We start from the raw sequence: 27,354 nt of genomic DNA on the forward strand, positions 1-27,354 counted from the left end.
GACCCTCAGTCCACCGAGGAAAAGCTGTGTATCCTGATGCGCGGCGTGAAGGACGACATTTTCGGTGGCCTCGTACGTAACCCACCGACGACGATTCAAGAATTTGTAACCGAGGCGACGAACATTGAGCGTGCACTGCAATCCCGAGCCAGCCACTACCATAGGCTACCCGGCGTCAGCGCGGTTCCGCCGTCCGCTTGCGACCTTGGCTCCAGCATCTCCAGCATTCGCCAGATCATCCGGGACGTCGTCCGGGAGGAAATTAAGAAGCTCCTGCCTGCTACCCACCAGCCGGCTTCGGTGTCAATAGCCGAAGTTGTCCGCGACGAGGTTCAGGGCTGAAGTGGCAGAGTTGTCTCGTCTACCTTGACGACGTCGTAGTATTTTCAGCTGACTTCGACGAGCACTTGAGACGACTCCGAGCTGTTCTTCAAGCCATTCAGACCGCCGGACTCACGCTCAAGCCGTCAAAGTGCCGGTTCGCCTATGACGAACTGAAGTTCCTTGGCCACGTGGTTAGTAACGAAGGCGTCCGCCCAGACCGCGAGAAGACTCGCGCCGTCACGGCATTTCCAGCGCCGACAGATAAGAAGGCCGTGCGAAGATTCCTTGGACTTTGTGCCTATTACCGACGCTTCGTTCGGGATTTCGCAAGGATTTCCGCACCACTTACGAATCTCACGAAGGACGCCAAGAAGTTCGAATGGGCCGAGGAGCAACAGCAGGCATTCGACGAACTGAAACGACGACTCCAGACTCCTCCTGTGCTTGGACATTTCGACCAGGATGCGGAAACAGAAATTCACACGGACGCAAGTAACGCGGGACTGGGCGCAGTACTAGTCCAAGTGCAAGAAGGCATTGAGCGAGTCATCGCCTACGCAAGTCGGACATTGTCCAAGGCGGAGAAAAATTACTCCACAACTGAGAAAGAATGCCTTGCGGTCGTCTGGGCAATAACGAAGTTTCGTCCGTACTTGTACGGCAGCCCGTTCCGTGTAGTCACGGACCACCACTCGCTCTGCTGGCTTGCGAAGCTGAAGGACCCGTCAGGACGCCTCGCTCGATGGAGTCTTCGACTACAAGAGTTCAACATGACAGTGGTTTATAAGTCAGGCCGCAAGCACAGCGACGCCGACTGCCTGTCCAGAGCCCCCGTCGAAACCCCTTCCGGCTGCAGCGACGACAATGACGACGAGTGCTTTCTAGGAGCAGTGAACACCGACGATATGGCACGACGTCAACGGGACGATCCTGAGCTGCGCGCATTAATCGAGCACCTGGAAGGGGGCAGGAGTACCGTGCCACGTGTCTTCTCACGAGTACTGCCGACCTTCGCCATCCGACAAGGTGTACTCTACAAAGAGAACTTCGGCAACAACAACACACCTTGGTTGCTGGTAATCCCGAGTGACCTTCGAGAGGAGATCTTCCAAGCCTGCCACGACGACCCGACATCCGGACACCTTGGTTACAGCCGGACACTGGCCCGTATTCGTGAAAAGTATTACTGGCCGAAGCTCCCCAAGACCGTCCACCTATACACACGATCATGCCACGAGTGCCAGCGACGCAAGAAACCGCCGACGAGGCCGGCCGGACTTCTGCAGCCCATTTCTCCTCCAACTACACCCTTCCAGCAGATCGGAATGGATCTACTTGGTCCTTTTCCGCCTTCGACGTCGGGGAACCGCTGGATCATCGTCGCCACAGATTATCTCACGCGGTACGCCGAAACGAAAGCTCTTCCTTCAGGGACTGCTGTGGAAGTCGCCAAGTTTTTCATCGAGTCCATCGTCCTCCGGCACGGCGCTCCCGAGGTTCTGATTACAGATCGCGGATCTTCGTTCATGGCCCAGCTGACGCAAGAGATCCTTCGTCTCAGTGGCACCGGCCATCGTCGAACCACTGCATACCACCCGCAGACCAACGGACTGACCGAGCGACTCAACAAGACAATCGCCGATATGATCTCTATGTACGTCGACGTAGAGCACAAGACGTGGGACGAGGTGCTGCCCTACGTCACGTTCGCCTACAATACGGCGGTTCAAGAGACTACTGGATTCACCCCTTTCCAGCTGGTACATGGTCGGAAGGTAACGACCATGCTGGACGCCATGCTGCCCCATGAGCCATCTGACAACGAGAGCGACGACGCCCAGGCGGCTGCTCAACGCGCCGAAGAAGTTCGCCAGCTCGCCCGACTCCTAATTCAAGACCAGCAACGCGTCGACGCCGGCCGCTACAACCTTCGTCGCAGGGACGTCCACTTCCAGCCCGGAGATAGGGTGTGGGTATGGACGCCCATCCGTCGCCGCGGCCTCAGTGAGAAATTGCTGAAACGATACTTTGGACCCTACAAAGTGCTTCGTCGACTCGGGGATCTGAACTACGAGGTGATGCCCGACGGAACACGAACATCGTCACGCCGCCCACCACGACCTGAGGTCGTCCACGTCGTGCGCCTGAAGCCGTACTACGCTCGATAGGACTGTGGACCTTTTGTGCTCCAAAAGACTCTTTAGTTTATCGTTCTTTTTTATTTTGATTTGTTTTACACTGCATCGGGGCGATGCACTTTTAAAGGGGGGAGTAATGCCGCGCGCAAGGCTGAGAAAGCAACGCTCGGTCACGGTCCTCCAGAAAGTTCCCGTTTATTCATGTACCGCACGTAACTTCTATCATTTATCCCTGCTTTTGTTTTCTAGAAAGTGCGTGTTCATTCTCGCCCCGATCAAGCGACGCTCGAACCGCTTTCGCCGAATCTTCGAGATAGCGGAGCACTCTAGATAAGAGGCCGCCCGCGACCTTGTCGAGTCAGTCTCGCCCTAGCGCTCGATTCTGCTGACACGCCGACTTCGACGCCCGCGACGCTCTGCTTTCTTCTGTTTCCTTCTTTATTTTCGGCACAAGTTCGCCACATTAAACGTTTATTTCTCCCTGTTTATTTCCTGTTTTCTTTTGGTCACCAACCGTGACAATATGACAAAACTGAAAAACGAATGAAAATGCATTTTCTTCATTTTAGTTCAGATTCCATATCAAGAATAAAATTAAAAATATAGGAATATGACAAAATACCTGATAAACGAACGAAAATGCATTTTCTTCATTTTAGTTCAGATTCCATATCAAGAATAAAATTAAAAATATAGGAATATGACAAAATACCTGAAAAACAAACGAAAATGCATTTTCCTTATTTTATTCAGATTCCATATCAAGAATAAAATTAAAAATATAGAAATAGGACAAAATACCTGAAAAACGAACGAAAATGCATTTTCTTCATTTTCGTTCAGATTCCATATCAAGAATAAAATTAAAAATATAGGAATATGACAAAAAACCTGAAAAACGACCGAAAATGCGTTTTCGTCATTTCAGTTCAGATTCAATATCAAGAATAAAATTAAAAATATAGGAATATGACAAAATAACTGAAAAACGAACGAAAATGCATTTTTTCATTTTAGTTCACATTCCATATCAAGAATAAAATTCAAAATATAGGAATAGGACAATATACGTAAAAAACGAACGAAAATGCATTTTCTTTAATTTAGTTCAAATTCCATATCAAGAATAAAATTAAAAATATAGGAATATGACAAAATACCTTAAAAACGAACGAAAATGCATATTCTTCATTTTAGTTCAGATTCTATATCAAGAATAAAATTAAAAATATAGGAATATAACAATATAACTGAAAAACGAACGAAAATGAATTTTCTTCATTAAAGTTCAGATTCCATATCAAGAATAAAATTAAAAATATATGAATATTACAAAATAACTAAAAAAAGAACGAAAATGCATGTTCTTCATTTTAGTTCAGATTCCATATCAAGAATAAAATTAAAATATAGGAATGTGACAAAATAACTTAAAAACGAACGAAAATGCATTTTCTTTATTTTAGTTCAGATTCCATATCAAGAATAAAATTAAAAATATAGAAATATAACAAAATATCTGAAAAACGAACGAAAATGCATTTTCTTCGTTTTAGTTCAGATTCAATATCAAGAATAAAATTAAAAATATAGGAATATGACAAAAAAACCTGAAAAACGAACGAAAATGCATTTTCTTTATTTTAGTTCAAAATCCATATCAAGAATAAAATTGAAAATATAGGAATATGACAAAATACCTAAAAAACGAACGAAAATGCATTTTCTTCATTTTAGTTCAGATTCCATATCAAGAATAAAATTAAAATTATAGGAATATGACAAAAACCTGAAAAACGACCGAAAATGCATTTTCTTCATTTTAGTTCAGATTTTATATGAAGAATAAAATTAAAAATATAGAAATACGAGAACTTAAAAACGAACGAAAATGCATTTTCTTCGTTTTAGTTCAGATTCCATATCAAGAATAAAATTAAAAATATAGGAATATGACAAAAAACCTGAAAAACGACCGAAAATGCATTTTCTTCATTTTAGTTCAGATTTCATATGAAGAATAAAATTAAAAATATAGAAATACGACAAGATAACTGAAAAACGAACGAAAATGCATTTTCTTTTTAGTTCAGATTCCATATCAAGAATAAAATTAAAAATATAGGAATATGACAAAAAACCTGAAAAACGACCGAAAATGCATTTTCGTCATTTCAGTTCAGATTCAATATCAAGAATAAAATTAAAAATATAGGAAGATGACAAAATAACTGAAAAACGACCGAAAATGCATTTTCTTCGTTTTAGTTCAGATTCCATATCAAGAATAAAATTAAAAATATAGGAATATGACAAAAAACTTGAAAAACGACCGAAAATGCATTTTCTTCATTTTAGTTCAGATTTTATATGAAGAATAAAATTAAAAATATAGAAATACGAGAACTTAAAAACGAACGAAAATGCATTTTCTTCGTTTTAGTTCAGATTCCATATCAAGAATAAAATTAAAAATATAGGAATATGACAAAAAACCTGAAAAACGACCGAAAATGCATTTTCTTCATTTTAGTTCAGATTTCATATGAAGAATAAAATTAAAAATATAGAAATACGACAAGATAACTGAAAAACGAACGAAAATGCATTTTCTTTTTAGTTCAGATTCCATATCAAGAATAAAATTAAAAATATAGGAATATGACAAAAAACCTGAAAAACGACCGAAAATGCATTTTCGTCATTTCAGTTCAGATTCAATATCAAGAATAAAATTAAAAATATAGGAATATGACAAAATAACTGAAAAACGAACGAAAATGCATTTTCTTTATTTTAGTTCAGATTCCATATCAAGAATAAAATTAAAAATATAGAAATATAACAAAATATCTGATAAACGAACGAAAATGCATTTTCTTCATTTTAGTTCAGATTCCATATCAAGAATAAAATTAAAAATATAGGAATATGACAAAATACCTGAAAAACAAACGAAAATGCATTTTCCTTATTTTATTCAGATTCCATATCAAGAATAAAATTAAAAATATAGAAATAGGACAAAATACCTGAAAAACGAACGAAAATGCATTTTCTTCATTTTCGTTCAGATTCCATATCAAGAATAAAATTAAAAATATAGGAATATGACAAAAAACCTGAAAAACGACCGAAAATGCGTTTTCGTCATTTCAGTTCAGATTCAATATCAAGAATAAAATTAAAAATATAGGAATATGACAAAATAACTGAAAAACGAACGAAAATGCATTTTTTCATTTTAGTTCACATTCCATATCAAGAATAAAATTCAAAATATAGGAATAGGACAATATACGTAAAAAACGAACGAAAATGCATTTTCTTTAATTTAGTTCAAATTCCATATCAAGAATAAAATTAAAAATATAGGAATATGACAAAATACCTTAAAAACGAACGAAAATGCATATTCTTCATTTTAGTTCAGATTCTATATCAAGAATAAAATTAAAAATATAGGAATATAACAATATAACTGAAAAACGAACGAAAATGAATTTTCTTCATTAAAGTTCAGATTCCATATCAAGAATAAAATTAAAAATATATGAATATTACAAAATAACTAAAAAAAGAACGAAAATGCATGTTCTTCATTTTAGTTCAGATTCCATATCAAGAATAAAATTAAAATATAGGAATGTGACAAAATAACTTAAAAACGAACGAAAATGCATTTTCTTTATTTTAGTTCAGATTCCATATCAAGAATAAAATTAAAAATATAGAAATATAACAAAATATCTGAAAAACGAACGAAAATGCATTTTCTTCGTTTTAGTTCAGATTCAATATCAAGAATAAAATTAAAAATATAGGAATATGACAAAAAAACCTGAAAAACGAACGAAAATGCATTTTCTTTATTTTAGTTCAAAATCCATATCAAGAATAAAATTGAAAATATAGGAATATGACAAAATACCTAAAAAACGAACGAAAATGCATTTTCTTCATTTTAGTTCAGATTCCATATCAAGAATAAAATTAAAATTATAGGAATATGACAAAAAACCTGAAAAACGACCGAAAATGCATTTTCTTCATTTTAGTTCAGATTTTATATGAAGAATAAAATTAAAAATATAGAAATACGAGAACTTAAAAACGAACGAAAATGCATTTTCTTCGTTTTAGTTCAGATTCCATATCAAGAATAAAATTAAAAATATAGGAATATGACAAAAAACCTGAAAAACGACCGAAAATGCATTTTCTTCATTTTAGTTCAGATTTCATATGAAGAATAAAATTAAAAATATAGAAATACGACAAGATAACTGAAAAACGAACGAAAATGCATTTTCTTTTTAGTTCAGATTCCATATCAAGAATAAAATTAAAAATATAGGAATATGACAAAAAACCTGAAAAACGACCGAAAATGCATTTTCGTCATTTCAGTTCAGATTCAATATCAAGAATAAAATTAAAAATATAGGAAGATGACAAAATAACTGAAAAACGACCGAAAATGCATTTTCTTCGTTTTAGTTCAGATTCCATATCAAGAATAAAATTAAAAATATAGGAATATGACAAAAAACTTGAAAAACGACCGAAAATGCATTTTCTTCATTTTAGTTCAGATTTTATATGAAGAATAAAATTAAAAATATAGAAATACGAGAACTTAAAAACGAACGAAAATGCATTTTCTTCGTTTTAGTTCAGATTCCATATCAAGAATAAAATTAAAAATATAGGAATATGACAAAAAACCTGAAAAACGACCGAAAATGCATTTTCTTCATTTTAGTTCAGATTTCATATGAAGAATAAAATTAAAAATATAGAAATACGACAAGATAACTGAAAAACGAACGAAAATGCATTTTCTTTTTAGTTCAGATTCCATATCAAGAATAAAATTAAAAATATAGGAATATGACAAAAAACCTGAAAAACGACCGAAAATGCATTTTCGTCATTTCAGTTCAGATTCAATATCAAGAATAAAATTAAAAATATAGGAATATGACAAAATAACTGAAAAACGAACGAAAATGCATTTTCTTTATTTTAGTTCAGATTCCATATCAAGAATAAAATTAAAAATATAGAAATATAACAAAATATCTGATAAACGAACGAAAATGCATTTTCTTCATTTTAGTTCAGATTCCATATCAAGAATAAAATTAAAAATATAGGAATATGACAAAATACCTGAAAAACAAACGAAAATGCATTTTCCTTATTTTATTCAGATTCCATATCAAGAATAAAATTAAAAATATAGAAATAGGACAAAATACCTGAAAAACGAACGAAAATGCATTTTCTTCATTTTCGTTCAGATTCCATATCAAGAATAAAATTAAAAATATAGGAATATGACAAAAAACCTGAAAAACGACCGAAAATGCGTTTTCGTCATTTCAGTTCAGATTCAATATCAAGAATAAAATTAAAAATATATGAATATGACAAAATAACTGAAAAACGAACGAAAATGCATTTTTTCATTTTAGTTCACATTCCATATCAAGAATAAAATTCAAAATATAGGAATAGGACAATATACGTAAAAAACGAACGAAAATGCATTTTCTTTAATTTAGTTCAAATTCCATATCAAGAATAAAATTAAAAATATAGGAATATGACAAAATACCTTAAAAACGAACGAAAATGCATATTCTTCATTTTAGTTCAGATTCTATATCAAGAATAAAATTAAAAATATAGGAATATAACAATATAACTGAAAAACGAACGAAAATGAATTTTCTTCATTAAAGTTCAGATTCCATATCAAGAATAAAATTAAAAATATATGAATATTACAAAATAACTAAAAAAAGAACGAAAATGCATGTTCTTCATTTTAGTTCAGATTCCATATCAAGAATAAAATTAAAATATAGGAATGTGACAAAATAACTTAAAAACGAACGAAAATGCATTTTCTTTATTTTAGTTCAGATTCCATATCAAGAATAAAATTAAAAATATAGAAATATAACAAAATATCTGAAAAACGAACGAAAATGCATTTTCTTCGTTTTAGTTCAGATTCAATATCAAGAATAAAATTAAAAATATAGGAATATGACAAAAAAACCTGAAAAACGAACGAAAATGCATTTTCTTTATTTTAGTTCAAAATCCATATCAAGAATAAAATTGAAAATATAGGAATATGACAAAATACCTAAAAAACGAACGAAAATGCATTTTCTTCATTTTAGTTCAGATTCCATATCAAGAATAAAATTAAAATTATAGGAATATGACAAAAAACCTGAAAAACGACCGAAAATGCATTTTCTTCATTTTAGTTCAGATTTTATATGAAGAATAAAATTAAAAATATAGAAATACGAGAACTTAAAAACGAACGAAAATGCATTTTCTTCGTTTTAGTTCAGATTCCATATCAAGAATAAAATTAAAAATATAGGAATATGACAAAAAACCTGAAAAACGACCGAAAATGCATTTTCTTCATTTTAGTTCAGATTTCATATGAAGAATAAAATTAAAAATATAGAAATACGACAAGATAACTGAAAAACGAACGAAAATGCATTTTCTTTTTAGTTCAGATTCCATATCAAGAATAAAATTAAAAATATAGGAATATGACAAAAAACCTGAAAAACGACCGAAAATGCATTTTCGTCATTTCAGTTCAGATTCAATATCAAGAATAAAATTAAAAATATAGGAAGATGACAAAATAACTGAAAAACGACCGAAAATGCATTTTCTTCGTTTTAGTTCAGATTCCATATCAAGAATAAAATTAAAAATATAGGAATATGACAAAAAACTTGAAAAACGACCGAAAATGCATTTTCTTCATTTTAGTTCAGATTTTATATGAAGAATAAAATTAAAAATATAGAAATACGAGAACTTAAAAACGAACGAAAATGCATTTTCTTCGTTTTAGTTCAGATTCCATATCAAGAATAAAATTAAAAATATAGGAATATGACAAAAAACCTGAAAAACGACCGAAAATGCATTTTCTTCATTTTAGTTCAGATTTCATATGAAGAATAAAATTAAAAATATAGAAATACGACAAGATAACTGAAAAACGAACGAAAATGCATTTTCTTTTTAGTTCAGATTCCATATCAAGAATAAAATTAAAAATATAGGAATATGACAAAAAACCTGAAAAACGACCGAAAATGCATTTTCGTCATTTCAGTTCAGATTCAATATCAAGAATAAAATTAAAATATAGGAATATGACAAAATAACTGAAAAACGAACGAAAATGCATTTTCTTTATTTTAGTTCAGATTCCATATCAAGAATAAAATTAAAAATATAGAAATATAACAAAATATCTGAAAAACGAACGAAAATGCATTTTCTTCGTTTTAGTTCAGATTCCATATCAAGAATAAAATTAAAAATATAGGAATATGACAAAAAAACCTGAAAAACGAACGAAAATGCATTTTCTTTATTTTAGTTCAAAATCCATATCAAGAATAAAATTGAAAATATAGGAATATGACAAAATACCTAAAAAACGAACGAAAATGCATTTTCTTCATTTTAGTTCAGATTCCATATCAAGAATAAAATTAAAATTATAGGAATATGACAAATAACCTGAAAACGAACGAAAATGCATTTTCTTCATTTTAGTTCAGATTCCAAATCAATAATAAAATTAAAAATATAGGAATATGACAAAAAACCTGAAAAACGACCGAAAATGCATTTTCTTCGTTTTAGTTCAGATTCCATATCAAGAATAAAATTAAAAATATAGGAATATGACAAAAAACCTGAAAAAACGACCGAAAATGCATTTTCTTCATGTTGGAAGACTTCCGGTTACGATGGGATGCCAAATGGTAGTCTCAGAAATCGGTAGCGTCCAAATGGCATACCAAACGTGCACTCTCGAGAGGCCGTCTCATCTAGTGGTATTTGGTGATACCCACTATTGGCATCCAGCCTTGAGAAGAATTTGGCGTTTGCCAGTTCAGCTTCAATGTCTTCACAGCGTGGCATTTGCTGTCGTTTGATGGATTCATTCACTTGCCTTGGATCCGTGCAGATTCTCAGAGCACCTCCTTTCTTCTTGACTATCACAATTGGGCTTACCCAATCAGTAGGTTCACTGAAATGGGTGATGACTCCAGCCTCTTCCATTCTCTGGAGTTCTTTCTTGAGTGGTTCTTTCAGAGCTTGTGGCACTCTTCTGGTCGGCTGTACTACTGGCTCTGCTCCTTCTTTAAGGACAATCTTACACTCCCGTCCAACGCATCCCAGTCCTTTAAACAACTTAGGAAACTTCTGTTCCACTTCTTGGGTCATAGTTTCTTTCACCGTGTGCACTCGCTGGACCAGCCCCAGGAGTTCACTCGCTGCTAAGCCTATTATGGCCTGGCGTCCTTTTTTCACGATGAAGAACTCAATGTTTGCGCTCTTTCCCAATTGAGTTTCACTTCCAGCAGTGCTTTCCCTTGGTGTGCAATCACACCATCGTTGTAGCCTTTTAGGATTGAAATGCTTGGCTTCAGGCTCGCCATCTTGTGTAGCTTCCGGAACAGTGAACTTGGCAAAAGATTTGCCTGGGACCCTGTGTCAACTTTTAGATCCACTCCCTTGTTGGCTACGAGAGACTTGACCAGCCACTCGTCACCTTTTTTAGCCTTGCATGTGCTGACTTGAAGAACGGCGAAGTCGCTGTTGTCCTGTTCTTTTACTTCATCTACCAAAAACTTTGTTTTGCAACACACGGCAAAGTGGTTCATCCTGTGACACTTGTTGCACTTTTTGTTGTATGCCAGACACTTCCGTGGGTCATGCTTCCGGTCGCACTTGGGACAATTTTTTCCCATCGGTTGGACTTTCTGCTCATGCTTGTCCGCTCTCTTCTTTTTGTCTACTGTGTCGACACGTCAAGGACCGTCAAGAGTTTCATTTCGTGCCTGAAGAACCTCATAGGCCTTTCCGAGCTGTATGGCCTTTTCCAACGTCAGATCTTCTTCGCGCAACAAACGCTCTCACAGTTTTTTGTCTGTTACCCCACATACGATTTGATCTCGTACTATTGAGTCCGACAAAGTCGAGAAGTTGCACAATTTCACTCTTGGTTGTAGCTCTCGCATGAACTGTTCAAACAGCTCACCCCTCGTTTTCGTGAACGAAACACGTACCATACGTAGGTTTCATTTTTTCGGGGCATGCATTACTCTTCAAACTTCTTCAGTACTGTCTGGTAGTCCTGTTTTTCCTCAGGTGCGAAGGTAAAGGTGTTGTAGACTTCGATGGCATTGGGTCCCACCATATGAAGCAAAATGGCTGCCCTTTGTTCGTCGGTTCGCTTGGTGGTCTCCGTCGCCCGTAGGTACAGTTCCACACGTTGTTTGAACCGTTGCCGATTCTCCGCTGCGTTCCCTGTCAAGTTTAGGCCCTCGGGAGGTTTGAGCACGTCCATGGTTCGGCTTTCTTCTTAGTTCACCGCCCTTTTTGCGGGACTAGCCACTTTTGACACCATGCATCGAGTTTGTCTTGTATTGGATTTTTGGATTTGGATTGGATTTGGGGCTAACCTCTTTGTATCGGGGGATCTCAGCAGCGCTGGATCTAGCCTGGCTAGTAGCTACACTAGCCAATATCATAGTTGTGTTCCCTTGCTCTCCTCCACCAACACTCCAGTCTCCTCTTTGTCACCTCCACTGGCTGCAAACTATCGGCGGCGTACTGTTCGTTAACGCCCCGGAAGCCCAGCGCCACCGCCATGTTTGGTTCGTACGTCACGTCCGGCTCTATGCCCGTCCATTCCAGTATGACGTGTTCCGCCGTCCCGTCTGCTCCCTGCGTGAACATGGCGCACTTCACTTCCATGTCCATGTACTTCGCGCGGAACACGCGGGTCCGCAGCATGCCGCCTCAGGCGTCCGAAAGCAGTGCACTGCCCTTGCTGTTGTCTATGAAAGGTATTCACTTCACCTCCTGTTTCTCTCTGGCATACAGGGCCAGCGTTGGTTTCAGACGTGCCGCTTCCGCCCACCGCCGTGTCTCGCTCTCGATCACCCTCGTGCGGATACTCTGCTGCAATTCCGGCTGCTCCGCGGCCGGGTAGAGGCGTGGGCCGCTGACCTCGTACCGCTGTGCCAGCTGGCGCGTCCGTCGCACCCACCGGGTTGGGACGGACCGAAGATGCACATGTAAACTTGTCTGGCCCAGCGCTCTTCGCTCATCCGGTTGAGGCGTCGCTCAAAGTCCAGCTTGGCTCGGGCCTCCCTGGCCTCAAAACTGGACCAGCCCATGTCTCCTTAAACGGCCTCGTTCGGTGCTGTTTGGCTTGCACCTAGTGCCGATCTTCCCACCTCCCTCTGACGGACCTCGAGCTATTGCCTGGTACCTGATGACAGGCACAACACTGAGTTGCCGAAAGTGAGCCCCGGCACCGCCACCATCTTCCAGACCACTCGGGTTACCTCGTATCGGTTATATCCCCAGAGGGCCCTGGTCGCTGCTATGCCCTTGTTCCTCCTGCCCTTCGCCTTGACCTTCGTCTCGTGCTCTAGGAGGTAGTGGTGTCCCTTCTGTAGGTTTACACCCAGATATTTGTAGTGGTCCACCCAAGGTACAGGGTTGGCCTGAATGGACAGGTTGGTGGTCCCGTTTTCCTCTACTGCCCCAAAGGCCATTAGCCCAGATTTGTGCACACTGAAGCTAAGCCCCAGGGCCTCTTCCATTGCACCACACTCGTTCATGAGCCCCTGCAGGCCCTGCAGTGAGTCCGCCATCAGCACCATATCGTCGGCGTAGATGAGTCCCGGGAGTTTTCCTCCCTTCCTTTCCCCACCTTCCGAATATTCCAGTGAGAAACCCTCCCCACTCTCCTGCAGCCGCCTTTCGATTCCTGCTATGTACAGCATAAACAGCAGCGGCGACAGCGGCCAGCCCTGTCTCAAGCCTTTGGAGCAGGTCACTGGATGTGTTGTCTCCTGCTGCCACTGTGCCACCACCGCCGTCCCTCTGTACACTTCTCGCAAGAGGTCTATCCACTCACTGCAGAGTCCCTGCTCTGCCAGCTGCGTCCACAGTTTTCGATGTTCGACCGTGTCGTAAGCCTTGCTGACATCGAGAAAACAGAGGTAAAGGGGGCGGTTCTCCTTCTGGGCGATCTCGATGGCCTGCGTCAGCACGAATAAATTGTCCTCAAGGCGTCTCCCCCACCGGAAACCATTCTGCAGCTCTCCCAGGACTCCTGCCTCTGCCCATGCCTGCAGTTGGTCTCGTATTATCTGTGTGAACACGCGGTAGAGTACCGATGTGATGGCTATGGGGCGGTAGTTGCCGAGCGTTGACTTTTGCCCTTTTCCCTTGTAGAAGAGTCTGAGTCTTGAGGTTCGCCACTCCACCGGCACCCATCCCTCCTTCAGGATCTGGTTGAGGATCTCGCGCAGCAGTGCTCTCATCTCTGGCCCCAGCTCCTTCACCAGCCTCATTGGGATTCCGTCCATTCCAGTGGCTGTGGTTCCTCCCATCCTCTTGACTGCTCTCTTTAACTCCCTCTCCGTAATTTCCTCTCTGCTCGGTTGCTCCTGCAGTTCGTCCTCCGTCTCCCCCTCCTCACTGTCCATTTGTTTGCTGTCTCCTGTGAACATGTCCCTAATCCACCTCTCAATGTACCGGTTGGTCTCTCCAGGGTCCAGTTCCTTTCCCGTCGCATCGTCTTTGATTACAGCATCCTCCCTGGGTCGACCTGTTTGGCCCTGTACATGTCGCCAGAACTTCAGTGGTGCCTCACGTCCTGCCTCTCTCAGTTCTTCCAAAAATCTCTTATCTACCTTGGCCATTTTGCTTTGAATCAAAGCTGTCACCTCTATTTTCCTGCTCTGGTACTCCCTCCACTCTCTTGGATCTTTCTGTAGGGGGGCTTTCTTCTCCTCCTTTCGTTTTCTGGTGGTCCCACGTAGAATCCTGTTTGCCAGTTGCCTTCTTGTAATGGCCTCCCTCACCTCCACGCCCCACCATCGTTTTCTCCTCCTCTTCCTTCGTGTCGGTCGTTTTAGTTTTTCCAGGTGGTCCTTCCAACACCGCATGAGGTTCCCGTACGTCTCCACCTGTCTGGTTTCCACCTCTTCCTCCAGTTTCTGTGCAATGGTTTGTGCTTCTGGTTGCGTTATGTGGTGTGGTCTCATAGGTTTGCTGATTCTCTTTTCCGTTGGCTTTCCTCCGAAAGTGATCAGCAATCTGTTGTGATCACTTCCCAAGCTCTTGTCGCCTTCCTCGTCTATCTCCATGTAGTACAGTTATTCATACAGGTCCGGGGACACCAGGCAATAATCAATTGTAGAGCTCATCCCTCTGGCCGTCGATGTCGTCTTTCCTATGCATTTATCTTGTATGTTGACGATTACCATGTCCAGGTGTTCCGCCATGTTCTGCAGCAGCTTTCCATTTCCGTCTGTTCTCCCATTGAACTCCTCTAGGTGTGCGTTGAAGTCGCCTACCATAATGGTAGGTCTCCCAATGTTGTGACAGTCTTTTTCAATGCACTTGATTAGCTCGATGTTTGTCTCCCTGCTGTCTGCCCCGTCCACAGGTACACCACTGCCACTGCCACCTTTCTCCCCGCCAGTATCCCCATCAACCACATGTGCTCTCTGCACTCTGGCCTTTCTCTCTGCCAGCCTGGCCCACTAAAGCATCCTAACCCCCTCCCCTCCTCTCACTGCCCTCTCTGTTTACCCCATCCCAAAAAAGCTCTTCGCAATCCGGGGGTCTTTCTTCATCCCTGAGGTGGGTTTCTGTGACTGCGAACATTCCAATCTTATCTTGTAACATCTGAAAGGCCTCTTCCCATTTTCCCGCTTTCCTTCCTCCCTGCAGGTTTAGAAAGGCAATCTTTACTTCCCTCTTTTTCTTTTTTGCTCTTCTGTTTTTCGTTGTTTGCTGGTCTGGTGCCTTTTTGTATTTTCCGCCTCGTGTTGTTGCAGGCACCATCTCTCCTACTTTCTCTTCTTAGTGGGCATGTCCCTGTGGGGGACATATCCTCTGGAGTTGTTCCTCGAGTCGCTGTATTCTCTGGTCCAGAGTCAGCCTGCCTTCCATTCTTTCCTTTCGCCTTTTCATCGGTGTCACGCTTTTCCCCTTGCATTTCAGTCCTAAAAAACTCTTTAGTCTGTTACCCAGTGCTTGTCCCTCTTCAATTGCCGCATCTCTATTATTGCAGCCACCTTCCATGTCGTTTCCCGTTCCTGTGTTCTTTACCACTTCCACCCTCGATCCCAGCTGCTGGCTGATCTCTCTTGATAGCCTGTTCCACTTGGCGCACCTCTCTTTAAGTGGGTCCCCCTTGTCTTTGATTTCTGGGACTTCATACACCATAAAAGAGTGTTTCGGGGCTCTCGTGGTCCAGTCCTCAAGCCGTTTCCCTAGCTCCGCTGCCATTTCTTCCACCGACTCTTCGCCTTGCACGTCTGTCACTCCCGCATGTATGACCACCGTCCCTGCCTCTGCATTCCATATTTTCCCATCCCTCTCTGCTCTCTCCAGTGACTCTCTCAGTTGTGCTCCCGGCTTAGTCGCAAAGTGAACTTTCTTGTCGTAATCTACCACCTTCAGTGTGGCTCTCTTTATCTTGAAGGCATTAGTGTCCCCTACCACTAAGACTCTCTTGTTTACCTTCTCTTTGTCCTGTTTCTTTGTCCCGTCATCTGGGTCTGCCCTCTGCCTCATGAGGGCCTCCTTGTAGTTCCTGTGCTGGCCTCTGTGTTTGGCCTCCAGTCGTCTGTCCCTCCTGCTCCTTATCCAGATCTCCACTTCATCCCGTCCATTCTTGGGAAAAGCTATCTGTCTCTTTCGCGTCTGTGTGGTATGTCTTCTTTTCTTTGACCCCGTTTCCCGGTTCCAGCTGTTGCGGCACGTTTTCAGCCCCGTTGACCGTCATTTGCGCTGGTTCACATGACTTCATCCAGTCATTAAACACCTCCCCTAATTTTTCTCTCTTGTTCCTTTCCTCCTGCATTATTGCTTTCAGTTCTTCTTCCGCCGCTATTCTCAAGGATCTCTCTTCAAGCTTCGCCAACATCCCACTTTCTATGGCCGCTCTCTCTGTCTTTGCCTCCTCCAGCTTCACTCTCATTGCCTCTCTCAAGGCATTAACTTGCCGTTCGATCTCCTCCTCCAAGATGCTTCTTCTCACCTCATTTTCCTTGCACTCCTTACATTTGTACGTACTGTTCTCCGCCTCCGTGCATGATTCGAACGGTGTCTCGCTGATATCCACCCATTTCTCACAGCCTTCGCACTCCACTGCCGCCTTGTCTCGCTTTCCCCTCTTCTTTGCCTTTTCCATTTGACTGGTTGTCATTGTTTTCCTCCGTGGAGTCATGATGTTGGGTGCCTCCCTTGCCTGGTTTCCGTGACGCCCCAGCCACCACCGCTAGATTCCGTCGTTTAGCTGTGCCCCGACATGCCGCGTCGAAAAAAACACTTGCACCCTACAGGGCCCGGTTGGTAGCGCTCCGAAGGAAGGGCTTCTTGATCGCCCCCACGGTCGCGACTCCGCGCCGAACCCAAGTGGTCTGCTGGTAGCGGTCTCGGTATGCCTATACACCTTTTGGAAGATATCTGTCGCACTGCCACCTCTACACTAATCGGCAAAAAAACATTTTACCCCGGCGGTTTCTAAACCTTTTGGATTTGGATTTGGATTTAGTGGCGTCTCCTTTGTAACGGGTGGCCGCTCGCCAAAAAATCCGGCAATGGCCTGCCAAAAAAAAAAAAAAAGGGCTTGCTCAGCTTGGCTTTTAGCCAAGCCTAGACGAGTTCTTGTTCTGTTGGAGCTTCGGTCGGGTCCACGGTGTGGGGCAGGTCGACTTGGGTGGAAAAAATCAGTTGTCCGGCTTGTGCTTGCACGTCCGGCCCAGCTCGCCTCTCCCTCTTCCACAGCCGCCAGGAAATCTCCCACCACTGCTCTAGTCGGCGCTTGGTGGTCTCGACGTATTCCTTGCCGTCATCCCCCCGCTCCGCCGTCCGGAAGCCCAGCGCGCTCGGCAGATGGTCCACCTGGGGGGATGGGCTGAGGGCCTTGCACTGCAGCACCAGATGTTCGGTTGTCTCCTCTGCTGCTTCTCAGGCGACGCAGGTGATTGGGGCCCCAGTGTCATATCGCGATCTCCACAGCCTGGTCTTGAGGGTTCCCGTGCGTGCCTCGAAAAGCAAGCCGCTGCCCCTGGAGTCATCGTACAGCTGCTCCCGCTCGATCGCCGGCTTCGAGGCCGCATACACAGTCATTGATGATTTTCGTGTGGCCGACTCCGTCTACCTTCGCGTCTCGACCTGCCGCGCGTGCTTCTTGAGGTCCGTAACCCCCTCTCGGAGCGGCCGGCCGTCCAGGAGGGTCGGTGGTACCTCATACTTCCCCGCGAGCCTCTCCACTCGTTTGGTCAGGCGCGTGTTTACACTCCTGTACACGAGGTACTTAAACACCCTCCTGGCCCATCGCTCCTCTCCGAGGCCGCACAGACGCCTCTCGTAAGCTAGCTTAGCCACCGCTTCCCTCGACTCAAAAGCAGACCACCCGAGGTCCCCCTGCACCCCTTCGTTTGGAGTCCTCCTGTGTGCCCCGAGTGCCATCCGCCCCGCCTCCCGCTGTCGAACCTCTAGGAACTCCCGAGTCTGGGACGACGTGCACAGCACCCGATTCGCGAAAATCAGTCCGGGCACCATCACCATCTTCCACAGGCTACGAGCAACCTCGTAACGGTCGAAAGCCCACATGGACGTTGCTGCCAGCACTCCCTTTCCCCTCATGGCCTTTGCCCGGACAGCCGATTCATGTGCTTGGATGTAGTTCCTACCCATGGACAGGTGTACACCCAAGTACTTGTAGTCCATGACACACTGCACAGTCTCCCCCTGCAGTACAAGTGGTGTGTCCAAATCCCCCTCTACATTCTCAGTAGGCCCCCACTTCAGCACTTTGCACTTACGGGAGCTGTACTTTAGGCCCAGTCTGTCCCCTTGTTTTGTGCATATGTCCAGCAGCTGTTGCATCTCTTCACAGGTGCCTGCTGTCAGCACCAGGTCATCCGCATAAAATAGTCCTGGAAGATGTTGTCTCACCATTTGCCCATTTTCCATGTAGGACAGGTTGAGGCCTCTCCCATACTCCTCCAGTTCTGCCTCCCATCTAGACATATATAACGTGAACAGGAGAGGGGAAAGGGGGCATCCTTGTCGCAAGCCTCTTGTCACTGGGATTGGTCAATTGCGTGTTCATGCCCTCCCATTCCACCACAACCGTTGTGTCCCTGTACAGCTCCTGGAAGAGCTCAAGCACTGAACCTGGCACTCCAATCTGTGTCAGTTCCCACCAGAGCCTTGAGTGGGAGATTGAATCATAGGCCTTTTCAATGTCCAAGAAAGCTGCCCATAGGTGTCTCCCCTCCTGTTGTACAATCTCAATTGCTTGGGTCAGCACATACAGGTTGTCCTCGAGCTGTCGGCCACTCCTGAAGCCGTTCTGGAGCTCGCCCAGTACATGTTTCTGCTCCGCCCAGCCTTGCAGTCTGCGTCTTATGAATTGCATGCCTACCCTGTACATAGTGGAGGTCACAATAATGGGCCGGTAGTTTGTCAGGTCTGTCTTCTCTCCCGTTCCCTTATATATGAGCTTCACTCTCCCGAGCCTCCAATCTTTAGGTACGTCTCTGCCGTGTAGGACATCTCCAAGTGCACCTTGTAGGGCTTCCTTCATCTTGGGTCCCATTTTCTTCAAGACGCTCATCGGCACCCTGTCCGGCCCCATGGCTGTGCCCGCTTGCATGTTCTGAAGGACTCCGTGCATTTCCACTTTCGATGGTTCTTCCAGCAAGTCAGAGTCTTCCGGGGTCCCTTCCCCCGTGTTGTTGCTCTGCCTTTGTGCTGACCCTCCTGTGCTAGGTGTAATTTCATATCGTGGGTCCCTTAGGTGTGCCTCCTCTTGGAGCAGTTTGGCCACAGTCTGTGACACCAAGCTGAGACACTCCTCATCCTTGACGATTTCCAGGGTCAGTGGACTCTTCAGGTGTTGTAATGCTGTTGTTGGCCTTCCTAGGCATTTCATATGCCTCCAGAATTTCCTGGGTGCTGCTCTTCTGCTTCGCTTTAAGTCCTGCAGTGTATGCCTCCCCACTGCCCTTCTTCTCCTTTGGACCACTTGTTTGCACTTTAGCTTGGCTTCTCTGTACTTCTCCCAAAGTTCCGCTTTCACTTTCCTTTCTCTCGCTGCCCGATGACACCTGCAGGCCTCTTGGCGAATGTTGATGGCTTGTCTGATTTCCGAGTGCCACCAGCTTTTTAATTCCCTCCTCGTTGACATGCCCTTGCTTTTCTTCATCTTCTTAATTTCCAATTCACAATGCTCTCATAGGTCATGTCTCTGTTTGCCACCTTTTTTAGCTTACGGGCAATCTCTTCAATCTTGTTCTCTCGTAGAGCTCGCTCCCTTGGCAAGTTACGTGTAGCGCCTGTGGTCCTCGGTCCTCCAAAGATAGCCAAGGTTCTGTTGTGGTCGCTGCCGACACTGACCGCACCCTCCTCGTCGATGGTAACCCTGACCAGTTTTCTACTTATCATCGGGGACATGGGGATGTAGTCGATGCATGAGTTTCGGTCTCCGGATACCCAGGTGTACTTTCCCTCACATGTGCTCAGTGTGTTTCCAAGTACCAAGTCATTGGTCTCTATCAAGTCATGTAGGTACTGCCCATTTCCATCCCTCCTACCGTCCAATTTCTCAATATGTGCGTTAAAGTCCCCCAGGAGAATTATGTCATCTCCATGGTTCCTCATCTCCTGGACGTCTTCATTCAAGCACTTGGCCATTTCTTTGTTCTTCTCCTTCTATCCTTTCCCTGTCCACCAGTACACCACTGCAACTGCTAGAGGTGTTCCCTTCACTGTGCCCCTCATCCACATATGTTCACAGCACTCCACTTTTGTTCTGGCCCATTGTTCATTGTCTCGGAAGAGGACTCCAACTCCACCTCCTTTCCTCATTTCACCTTGCCTGTTACAGCCCTCCCAAACCAGACCTGGGAAAATGGGTGGGCCTTCTTTTCCTCGTAGATGAGTCTCCGCCAGCCCAAAGATAGAGATTTCTTCTTTGTCCATCATGGCTGCGACCTCGTTCCACTTTCCTTCTCCCCGTCCTCCCCACATATTTAGGAAAGCCACCTTCGTTCCTTTTCTCACTACCTTTCTGTTTCGGCGTCTTCGTCTTCGCTTCTGTGACCTCTTCATCCGTCGATCACCCTTTCTCCCTGTGTCGAGGGGAAACCCTATGCTGATTGGCGACCCAGGACATGCCCCTGTTGGCAGTTTACCATGTGTGCCACCATTGAAAACAGGTGGGGGATAGGAGCTACCTCGGGTCTCCGTTGCACTAGCACTGGTGGCTGGGGCCCCCATTGCTGGGGGTGTGTGGGTTCCAGTAGAGGTAGAGGCGGGAGCCCTATGAAGGGGTTGGCCTGTGGAAAGCTCTGCTCTGCTGGGTGTTGCGGGCGGTGGGTGGGCCACGTTTTCTCTGTCTGTGACGTTGCCTCGTTTTGCCGCTCTTCTTGGTCGCCTGGACTGCACCGCTGTGGACGTACCGGTTTTGCAGTTCGTACCCAGCTGGAGTGAAACGTCTGGTTCGGTATCTCCCGGCCTCGTGTTGTTGTCTCCTGGTGCTTGCTCCCTTGACTCTGTTGACTGGTCCGCTGTGTTTGTTTCACACTTCTGCCTCGTCTGCGCGTACCTAAAAAACGACTTATCACCCATGCTAGGCGGTCTGCTACCTTCCTTCCTCCTTCTTGACTGTAGTGCAGTCCATCTCTGGTCATGTCCTCATGGTACAGGTCCTTGCTGAGGTTGATGTATGTTGCCCTCAGCTCTTGGCAGAGGTCTCCTAACTTCAGATTCAGTGACATGGCTGCAGCCTGAACCGCCTTTCCCCTAGTTGCAACCTCAGGCACTGCACAGATGGCTAGGACGTCACTTCGTTTCGACCATGTGTTCCTGAGATGGTCCACAATCTCTTCTGGCCTCCTTCCTTGCAGCAAATCCTTGATGCCAACATGGAGCACATATAGTCGGCGTACCTTTCGTGCCTGACTCTCATAATCTTCAATTAGTTTCTCGGCCACCTCTGCTGTTGCCTCCCTGCTGTACAGCACCTCCAGCCGTCGGCTATCGCCTACTTCCCTGTCGAGCGCGCGTGCAAAACGGGTACGTTGTCGTCTCCGACTACAATCGCCTCTCACGTCACACCCTGGGGTGGTCGCTGGAAGCCAGCTGTCGCATCACCTTTTTCTTCTGCTCCGTCCACATGTTTCCGTTTGTCGGTTCGCACTCCGTCCGAACTCGTCGTGGATAGCGTACTCTCCAGGCTCTGTTGTCCCGCATCTGTCGTCCTTTCTGCAGCTTTCTCTTGCTCCACATTTGCCGCTGTGTTGACTTGTTGAGTGCTGGTTTCACCAGGTGCCTTCGTTTCTTCTCTGTTGCTCCACTCGACTTCTAGGTCCTTTTCTCCGGCATTGCCTTGGTGGGAGTCCATGTCCCCACCGTCACGATTGCCATCGGATCGCACTGGCTGACACAAAACCCCCTGTCCACTGTCGGAGTGTGTCAGCTCTGGGGTAGCTGCACTGGCCGTACTCGCCACCTGGTCCTCTAACCGTCGGATCTGCTCAGTCAAGGAGCTCACCAGCGCTGTCAGCTCTGCTGTCCGCATCCCATGCATGTTTTCCAGCTCTGTCAGCCTCGTGCATATGTTGCAAATGAACGGGTCTGTGTCTTCCTCCGCCTCCGAGACATCCTTGTAACGGCTTTCTTCCAGGAAGGCCCACCTCCTGCATCCGTCGCACTTTATGCGTACTTCGTCGCCAGCTTCCCCACTGCGCCATAGCCGTGGGCTCTGCTGGTTTTCCCCTGGCTGTTTGTTATTCGCGATTTCGCCGTTTCGCTTTTTCGCCATTTCGCGAGTCAATCAAAATTCGCCGCCCAGTTTATTCAGGTTGCCAGACTGCTCTTTACAGCTGGCTGAAACTGGACATTAACATCAGATCTGATACGCACACATCAGAACAATATTTATTTCTCATTGCACCGCTGTTTGGTAGTGGATTTTTGGGAGAAATATTGATAAACTCACCAGATTCAGAAGTAAAGTTATCAGTTCTGACCAGTGAGCCTAAAACAGGGAGGATTCAACTCAAGCTGAAGGGAACGGACTCCATTCAGAAAATCGTCTGCTAGAACCGAAACTCGACCCCGCGCCCCTAAATTAGTTCAGACCACGCTGCATTTTGGGCACATCCTGCGTTTAGAAAAAGTTAATTGGGTTCATTTACAGATCCGAAATTGAGGCGAAATCATGCAGTTTTTTATAGGGTCAACGTTTGTCTTCAGATCAAGAAATGTGAAATTGCCATTTCCTTCAGCCACGACGCTCAACAATGAAATCTTTCGACAGAAGAAGAAACTATATAAGCCTCGCAAACTTGTCAAAAACTTTAATTACAGCCCCTGTCGGCTAAACATATAAAATCGCGCCTGCAGCTTCTTCTGCGGTTCCATAGGAAGACATTGTTCCGATTTTTGCCAGCACTGAGGTCGGTAGCTGGTACTCGTGATATTTTTTCTTCAATCTTCGGAGCCCGTTACAAACGGAAAGCAGAGCGTTAAAGGGACAATGAAGACGATTTTATTTAATTTTTTTTTAAATGGTGTTTTTATGCTTCTTGGGAACATAGCATGCTGCCCAATTTTTTGTAGACATTTGTGACGCGTATTTTTGTGCCTACGAAAGAAGTAAAGAAACCGAAACTGAACTATCTCCGTTCTCGTTTCTGGGCCTCCGAAAACGGAGGTGACGTAGTGAGTGACGTCAGATGTGAATAGTCGGTATCGGTAGCATTTAGGAGATCGAGACTCTGGTTACCACGGTGGGTTATAGCAGCGTGGTGGGGCGGTCGTTTCGCCGAATCTGTCAACATCTACGGCAATGCCGCTTTCGCGAGCGAGTTCGAGCTTCCGTTCAGTGACCGAACACCAACGGAACGGGAGTACGTGTGTGGCGGCCTCTGCCATCACCCGACGGAGACCGCCCAGCCGGCAACCAGCGGCCCGCATGCCGAAGGACGGACGCGAAGGGGAAAGCGGCAGCGATCCGGCCGTTCCGGGATCCGGTTTCTCCGCGGACGTCCTCTTTTCGTCGTCAAAGAACACAAAACTAGCGTCGCCCGAACGAATACTGGTCTTCAGTCGACCGTTGGAACAGCCATCTACAGCTACAATTTTGCAGAATCCTTCCAGTACCGTGTTCTTTTTTATTTTATTTTGTTTGCCCATAGTAGTTCGTTGCCCGCTTCGCGTCCAGCGTAGCAAAGTAAAAAACAATTATGCTGCTTTATTTACGGTTTAGTAATCATTTTCGGTCCGATTTATACTTTTCCTGGTTATTCAAGTGGAAATTGGAACAGTATTCCTAAAAATCGCGAACCAAAACGTGACCGAGGGCACGTTTCTCGTTTCGACCAATCGCTGACGCGTCTCTTGTGACGTCGCGCTTCTTTGAAATATTCCCGACGTGTTCAAAAATAGGTTGAATATGATCCACAATATCCGTAAATGACAATTGCACGTTTGTATTTTGATCCTGGTGGCTGTATTTTTCGTTATAAACTGCACACTCTGGCAAGCGCTCGAAGAAGGCCCAGCTTAGAGCACGTGACATCCAACGCAATCGTGACATAGGTCGTCTCAAGACGAGCAAAGCTACGGCGAGGCTGACGTCGAGAGGATGGCCTAGTCGTTCCAGCCACCGAAGCGGCTGCTTTTGTACGAATTTTGAGTGACGGGTTAATCTTCTATAATCTTCTAGGGGGACAATAGCGACTTCTGCGACACACAAAAGGGATTCTCGGGAAGAGGGGAGTTCCTCCTTCCCCCCTTCTCTCGTCGTGGCCGGAGACGAAACAACCTCCGTCACTAGCTGTCAAGGTTCCTAGACGAGCATTACAAACGAGGCGTTAGCGACATCCACCAGGTGCTCTTTGCTAATCGTTTAATTCGTTTTAAAATTCATTTTCGAGACTTTTTTAACAAGATATTGGTATGTTCTATGTGATACTGCTCTTTTGAACACATATAGACCAAAAAATGAGCGCCGAAATTTCGTTTTAGTATCCCTTTAAAGGGATACTGAAGCGAAACTTGAAATACACCTATTATGGTCAGAAATAGGTTCAATATGATCAGTGATATTCATAAATCATAATATCGCGTTTGTATTTTGAACGGATGGCTATATTTTTCACCCTAATGGGCCCGATTGGGCGCGCGCTCAAAAATCGGCCATCGGAGAGCGCGATGCGTCTTGGGGTATTGGGCGCACTCGTGACGTCACTTGTGCCAGACGGGAAAGGGTACGGCGTGAATGTTGTGGTTACGAGCGTTGCCACTTGGTGGCGCGTCGACGATTTACGACCTGTGACAACGTGGCCGTTTGAGATGTGCAAGGGCTGCACGCACGCTGCACCACGGCAAGTCGGCAACCACGGCACCACTGACAAAACCAACTCTGAGGCCGGATTCTCAAAGCGAACTCACGACGAAAAAAGTGCGTACGACAAATTTGAGAGAAAACCCGTACTCTCGAAACGAAATTGTCGTAACCTTTGCGCAGGTTACGACAGAATCCTACGACAGCTCTGAAGCTGTCTTACGCACTTTTTACGATCAAATCAACAAGGCCGACAGCGTCGCTCAGTTACTTGGTATCGGCCACCAACGGACATTTATTTTTCTACGTGCTCTTCTCGTGCGTCCCGACTTCAACCAGCAAGAAAAAAGGAAGGAGTACTTAAAACAGACCACGACGATCAAGAACGCAGGATCCACAAACACACGAGAAGAGCTACAACGGCCACGATTCTGCCGACCGAGCGAGCTCGGCAGAATATATTAGGCGTAGCAGCAACATCGACTCGGCGCACCGTTGCTCCGGCGGTCCTTGGCCAAGACCGTCTGTCCATGACCGGCTGGCCTGCTGAATGGAATATGCCCGCGCGACCCTTGTGGACCCTTACCGGATGAGTAGTTTGATCCCTGAACTAAATTTCAGAGGTCAATATTTTCCCCTTGTCATCTCGATCTCCTTGTTTTTCGAGACAGCGGTGACGAACGCTGTTGTCGAAAAGGGACTCTCATTGATTCTATCTCCTTGTTTTGTGTGAAATAGAGCTCAAATAAACGCCATACGGATTATCTTCGCAACTCGGTATGTACACTCTGTTATTAGTATGCCATTTTTATTCTGACTCGACGCTACGTCACTGTCGAGCTATAGCAGTTCGTGGGAGCTACGCGATGTCGGTCTAACCTTTCTTTGCCGAGTGTCATGTCAGTATCGAGTTGCAATCGTAAAAGATCGGTCCAGAAGCGCTGACCGAAATGCGGTCTAACAGAGCGAATCCAGCACTTCGATCAAACGTGCGTGTCCGCTCCGAGTGTGAACAGGTATTTGCGTGGCTCTTGCTGAGACCCTCGTAGTTCAAACATATCCTTTTTAACGTCGGCTCGCAGCTCGCGACTCGCAGCAACTAATACCGGCCGTGCCAGAAGCATGCTCGGGTCGTGTCGTGCAAAGAGCCGCAACGAGAACGAGCTCACTGTGGCCAACTACGCTTTGGCTTTCTCCACCAAGGCTTTGCAAACGTTCAGGCCTAGGCGAATTCTGACGGCACGCCGTATTGCCGCAGAACGGCGCTGCTATTATGGCACAAGTGATGTCACGAGAACTTCCCCCCATCCACCAGATGAGAATTTGAAATCGTTTAATTATGTTTAAAATTAGTTTTCCTGTGTTTTACAGCGCATTATTTATATTTCCGAGGTGGTGCCTGTCCCTAGCCCATATTTATGCAACAAGATCGGCGCTAAAATTTCGTTTCACTACCCCTTTAAGGGGAAGTGAGGAAGTTTTTGGTTCCCCGCGAAATGGAGATTGTATGGGAGTGCTTGAAATCTTTCCCCAGTGTGATCCCTTTCTGGGCTGAACACATTGAGCGCAATGGAAACAAGGGCAAAGGCCACCCATCATACCTGTCAAAAACAATTTGTGACAAATTTATCGAGCTTATGGCAAAGGCCGTCAAAGACCGTCTTGTCGACGAGGCTAACGGGCAAAATATTTTTGTTAATAATTGATTCGACTCCAGACCTTACCCGCGTTGACCAGCTGTCAGTTCTTTTACGCTACTGTTTAAAGGTAGAAGTGCATGAACGCTTTCTTGGATTTGTTCCGATTGAATCGCATACAGGGTTGTATATTTTCGATACCGTGATGTCTCTGTTGGCAGGCAACGGCATCTGGATTGATGACTGCAGGGGCCAGGCATATGACAACACAAGTAATATGTCGGGGAAGTACAAAGGATAGCAAGCGCAAGTTAAACACCTCAACAAGTTGGCCGTTTACGTCCCGTGCGCAGGCCATTCACTAAACTTAGCTGAAGCGTGCAGCGTCGACAGTTGCCTTGGGGCCAACAAAATTTTTCAGTGTAACTCAGAAACTGAACGCGTTCTTTGTTGCCTCCTTTAAGGGGCCGGCGGTGGAAATGTCTTTTAGACAGCATGGGTGGAACTGGTGAACACCTTGTTCTAAAAAGCCTCTGAAACCAGTTGGCCAAGACATGCCGAATCATGTAAGGCCTTTCGTAAAAATTTCAAGGCGGTTCAGTGTTGCCTTGAATCTATCGCAAAGAACGGACAAGAAAACAGTGACTCCCGGAATAAAGCGTGCTCTCTTTTTAATAAAATGACAAAGCTTGATACTGCATGTATGACCATTTCCTGGAGTGAAATCTTGGAGCGTTTTGACAAAACCAGTGCAGCATTCCAGAAGCCTGGCTTA

At 44.6% G+C, this 27,354-nt stretch overlaps 1 pseudogene; it reads right to left on the reverse strand.

The window, feature by feature from the left end:
• Window positions 1–17,231: 17,231 nt before the first annotated feature.
• LOC120839315 lies at window positions 17,232–18,194 on the reverse strand (annotated as a pseudogene).
• Window positions 18,195–27,354: the final 9,160 nt, after the last annotated feature.

The sequence above is a fragment of the Ixodes scapularis genome, unplaced genomic scaffold (genome assembly GCF_016920785.2).
Source record: "Ixodes scapularis isolate PalLabHiFi unplaced genomic scaffold, ASM1692078v2 ptg003125l_1__unscaffolded, whole genome shotgun sequence".
In the NCBI taxonomy this organism is placed as follows: Eukaryota; Metazoa; Arthropoda; class Arachnida; order Ixodida; family Ixodidae; genus Ixodes; species Ixodes scapularis.